The sequence below is a fragment of the Entelurus aequoreus genome, linkage group LG05 (genome assembly GCF_033978785.1).
Source record: "Entelurus aequoreus isolate RoL-2023_Sb linkage group LG05, RoL_Eaeq_v1.1, whole genome shotgun sequence".
In the NCBI taxonomy this organism is placed as follows: Eukaryota; Metazoa; Chordata; class Actinopteri; order Syngnathiformes; family Syngnathidae; genus Entelurus; species Entelurus aequoreus.
This window is the reverse complement of record NC_084735.1, coordinates 44575448-44581447: the sequence shown is the minus strand read 5'-3', so window position 1 is coordinate 44581447 and position 6000 is coordinate 44575448.

Below are 6000 nucleotides of genomic sequence, written 5' to 3'. Positions count from 1 at the left end.
TTTTTTGCAAATATTAGCTCATTTGGAATTTGATGCCTGCAACATGTTTCAAAAAAGCTGGCACAAGTGGCAAAAAAGACTGAGAAAGTTGAGGAATGCTCATCAAACACTTATTTGGAACATCCCACAGGTGAACAGGCTAATTGGGAACAGGTGGGTGCCATGATTGGGTATAAAAGCAGCTTGCATGAAATGCTCAGTCATTCACAAACAAGGATGGGGCGAGGGTCACCACTTTGTGAACAAATGCGTGAGCAAATTGTCCAACAGTTTAAGACCAACATTTCTCAACGAACTATTGCAAATGATTTAGGGATTTCACCATCTAAGGTCTGTAATATCATCAAAAGTTCAGAGAATCTAGAGAAATCACTGCACGTAACACTGAATGCCTGTGACCTTCGATCCCTCAGGCGGTACTGCATCAAAAACGGACATCAGTGTGTAAAGGATATCACCACATGGGCTCAGGAACACTTCAGAAAACCACTGTCAGTAAATACAGTTTGTTGCTACATCTGTAAGTGCAAGTTAAAACTCTACTATGCAAAGCAAAAGTCATTTATCAACAACACCCAGAAACGCAGCCGACTCTGCTGGGCCCGAGCTCATCTAAGATGGACTGATGCAAAGTGGAAAAGTGTTCTGTGGTCTGACGAGTCCACATTTCAAATTGTTTTTGGAAACTGTGGACGTCGCGTCCTCCGGACCAAAGAGGAAAAGAACCATCCAGACTGTTATAGGCCCAAAGTTCAAAAGCCAGCATCTGTGATAATATGGTGGTGTATTAGTGCCCAAGGCATGGGTAATTTACACATCTGTGGAGGAACCAATAAGGCTGAAGGTTTTGAAGCAACATATGTTGCTATCAAAGCAACGTCTTTTTCATGGACGCCCCTGTTTATTTCAGCAACACAATGCCAAGCCACATTCTGCACGTGTTACAACAGTGTGGCTTCATAGTAAAAGAGTGCGGGTACTAGACTGGCCTGCCTGTAGTCCAGACCTGTCTCCCATTGAAAATGTGTGGCGCATTCACTGTTGAACAACTTAAGCTGTACATCAAGCCAGAATGGAAAATAATTCCCCCTGAAAAGCTTCAAAATTGGTCTCCTCAGTTCCCAAACGTTTACTGAGTGTTGTTAAAAGGAAAGGTCGTGTAACACAGTGGTAAAAATGCCTCTGTGCCAACTTTTTTGCAATGTGTTGCTGCCATTAAATTCTAAGTTTACGATTATTTGCAAAAAAGTTTCTCAGTTCGAACATTGAATATCTTGTCTTTGCAGTCTATTCAATTGAATATAAGTTGAAAAGGATTTGCAAATCATTGTATTCTGTTTTTATTTACGATTTACGCAACGTGCCAACTTCACTGGTTTTGGGTTTTGTACATGTTTTACATTAAATATAAAAAAACAATACATTCCAGCAGGCACAAGACATTGATACAATGTTGATTATACAGTACATACAGTACATGTCTTTGAAAACTGACTTTGAAATGGTCAAATCAATTGCACAACCTGACATTGAATAAACGTTGTCAACAAGTATGTTGTTTCAACGTTGTATTTGTGTTGTAGAATTTTGGTTGGGAAATGACCAAAATTGAATTGTCAACACAACGTCAGAACCTAACATTGATTAAACGTCGTCAAAAAGCATGTTGTTTCAACGTTATGTTTGAGTTGCTCAACATCAGGACCTAATTCAACAAGTTCTCAACGTTGTTTTAATGTCTTGTGCCTGCTGGGAATATAGGTCAATCCTTTTAACTAAACTATCTGAACAAAACATCCACAATTGTGTTATACGTAACAAAGCAAATTAGTGTAAAATCTCATCCAATTGCCTCGAGATATTTCATTTCTTCTAGGTCAATGTTTAATTATTTACTTTACGCCATTTTAAAAACAGCCACTATCGCCCCAAAGTGCTGTACAAATGAAAAACAGAAAGGTAAAATAGGGTAATAAAAAAAAGTATAGACAAGCAAGGCCATAAATATCCAGTTAACAAACCCATCCATCAATCCATTTTCTACCGTTTGTCCCTCAATAAAATGGCAAAAAAAATAGCAAGCAGTAGAAAAAAAAAAAGAAATAACCATTAAAATAGCTTTTGTTAAACAGCACCGTAAATAAATACATTTTAGTTCTTATTATTATCTTTACTAGTATTATTATTCTGCCAACTAATACCTTTTTGATTCAGCTTTTAGCACACTTAAAAACTTACCATATCTTGCAAGACATTTGTACACATTTCATCATGACAGGACGCACAGAAATCATCAAAGACCACATACACAGGTTCGTTCGTCCATTTCGGTTTTATTCGAACAGATGTGTTAAGGATAAGAGGACTGAGTGCAAACCCACTAAAGTGTTTTTAAATTTAACTAAATTACTGTGTATTTCTAACAAAAATACACTTCAAGTATATATAGTTTACATATTTATAAATATAAGGAAAGCACGGTGGCAGAGGGGTTAGTGTGTCTGCCTCACAATACGAAGGTCCTGAGTAGTCATGGGTTCAATCCCGGGCTCGGGATCTTTCTGTGTGGAGTTTGCATGTTCTCCCCGTGACTGCGTGGGTTCCTTCTGGGTACTCCGTCTTCCTCCCACCTCCAAAGACATGCACCTGGGGATAGGTTGATTGGCAACACTAAAATTGGCCCTAGTGTGTGAATGTGAGTGTGAATGTTGTCTGTCTATCTGTGTTGGGCCTGTGATGAGGTGGCGACTTGTCCAGGGTGTACCCTGCTATCCGCCCGATTGTAGCTGAGATAGGCTCCAGCACCCCCCGCAACCCCGAAGGGAATAAGCGGTAGAAAATGGATTTATATATATATATATATGTATATATATATATATATATATATATATATATATATATATATATATATATATATATATATATATATATATATATATATATATACAGTATATAAACTCCTCTCTTTTTAATTAAATATGCAATCAGATTAATGTGCGGAATATTTTTTCTTTAGTTTATAGTACATTTTATTCATACCTTTTATTAATTGATTTGGTGGAATGGCTTTGTGATTATAAACATTGAGTAGAACTGAAAAATATTGATTTCATCACACATTGATCCAATACTGATAATATATCCTTGATATCAATATTGTCGATATTTTTGATGGATCCACCCACCTCTATTGGAGACAAGTGCGTCCATCCATTTTCTCTGTCATGCTTATTTTTAGGGATGAAATCTGGAGTTACATTAATCATATCAAACTATTTGAATAGTCATTTAGCTTTTATGTAAGTATTCATTGAGTTTCATATGCAGAATTGTTGTGAAGAAACTAGTTATTATTATCATCCTCATCAGTTTAAGCCAGCATGATAACAACAATAAAACCAGCATATGGGATGGCTCTAAATAAATATCAGATATCACATATCAGAATTGAGATCTTCTCTTTTACACACTTCCTGCTTTATTGCATCATGTTTGTGATTTATATGCACACGCCTTGATGATTTTCTAGTGGGGAATAAGCGTTAAGTTCTTAGAGGGGTTCCTAACATGCACTCATTAACAGAAAATAATTTTAAGTTCTTCTTTTTTTTAATTTTTTTTTACTATACTCACTTTTATTGTGACAATCCTTTTTACATCATAGAGTGATTTATGTCAAGTTAAATTATAAGCATAGAAATAACTTAAACATGTTAAAAAAAAATGCTAAAAGTGAGAAAATACAACAAATTAGAACAATGGAAGAAGAGGAAGAACTGAAGTGTTAATGACATTGAAGCAATAATAATAACACAAAGCTTTGTTTTTAAGTACAACATTTTGCCTCGCCATATCATGCTTTGAAACTTCACTCTATTGTAGATCTCTTTTGGATTACATTTTTCAAAGCATACTCTGTATATTTTTGGTTTAAGATCAGCATTTTTAACAAAAAAAAATGGTTAAATGAACAAAAAATATCAATAGTACAGTAGTATTGGCCATTACCCCAAACCAATCTGGGAGCGCTGTTTTAGTATCATCACCATTGATTGGCTTAGCGTCGGGCAGCTTTACTACATTGGATGAAAATAGTGTAAAGGTGACTAACTTAGACTTGGACTTAGACTAAGACAAACTTTATTGATCCACAAGGGAAATTTTTCCACACAGTAGCTCAGTTACAAAGGATAGAAAGTGTAACGATGGAAAGGATAATGCAGGTATAAAGTAGACTAAAAATGTACCGTAGTAGCAATATAAAATATAACATATAGGTAATATTTACCTATTATATATACACAGTATAAAATATATACTGATATATAATATTATATTATATGTTTATATAATATATACAATATATAACAATTACCATGTACAATACTAAAGTATATGTAATAGCTGTAGCAACAACAAAAAAAGGGCAGCATAAAATAAAGAGTAGATCTATACATTATAAACAAAGAGAGATGTTACGTCGTGCCAAAACGGCTCTCATAATGTTACAAAAACTGTTTTCTGTGTTTGAGCTATGAAAATATTAGTTTTATAATTCTTACTTCAAGGAAATTAATTTAACCATGGTCCAATATGGAACCAATTAACAGCAATAAACACGACTTTACTTAAATCAAAGGTCTTCAACAGGGGGGGTCTTGAAATTTTTGGTTGCTTGAACTTTATTTCAAATATTTTTATAAGATTCCCCAGACCTTTTCTCCACAAATGTAAATGTCGTTGAATACACATTGACACACTTTAGTGTAGTTTAGAAATAGCAGTGGACACCGTACTCACTGTACCTTGCAAGTTTAAAATAAAATCATGAATAGATCATTCTATAATTTCATCGATGTGAGCATTTAAGATAGCTAGCGATTGGCGCTGTGGTTACCTGCTACCAATTAGCGCACCATTTGCCAGATACCATTAGCGTCGCAAGCTGCCAGCTGGCAATAAACACACCAGTTGTCAGCTAGCGATTAGCGCGTCAGTTGTCAGCTAGCAATTGGCGCACCATTTGTTATCTATTGTTTAACACACTAAGTGTCAACCAGTGATTAGCGCGGCAGTTAGCAGCTCGTGATTAGTGTACTAAATGTTAGATAGCGATTAGCGTGCTATTTGCCAGCTATCTATAAGCCCCAACCCCCTCCACGGATTGTAAACAATGTAAATATTTCAATGTATATACTCTGATGATTAACTTGTGTGATGACTGTATTATGATGATAGTATATATTTGTACCATGAATCGATTAACGTGGACCCCGACTTAAACAAGTTGAAAAACTTATTGGGGTTTTACCATTTAGTGGTCAATTGTACGGAATATGTACTTCACTGTACAATCTACTAATAAAAGTTTCAATCAATCAATCAATAAGCGGCATTAAACAATATTATTTGAATAATTGAGTCTTACACAATAACGAGGTACCTTTAGGACCAGTCAAATTTGAACATCTATTTTATACAGGACAAATAAGTCGAGGGTCGCTGCAATCCATCCAGCTGTATAATCACTGGCCATACAGCAATAGATGATATCTGTCTGTCTATTATATTACCTGACACCTTCTATGTTAGCTACCTCTCTTTGTTTATAATGTATATTTTCTGCTGGATTTACTCTCTAGCTTATGCTGCAGCTGTTGCATATACTGTAATATTGTACATGGTTATTGTTATATATTGTATACAAATATAATATAACGTAATAATATATCAGTATATATAATATACTGTATATATAATACGTAAATATTACATATATGTTATATTTTATATTGCTACTCTGGTACATTTTTTGTCTACTTTATACCTGCATTATCCTTTCCATCCTTACCCTTTCCATCCTTTGTAAGTGAGCTACTGTGTAGAACAATTTCCCTTGTGGATCATTAAAGTTTGTCTAAGTCTAAGTCTAATCCATCTCTCCGTCAGTTTTGGGGTCCTCGGCCTGGAAAACATTTGATATAATTTTTTTTTACCCTT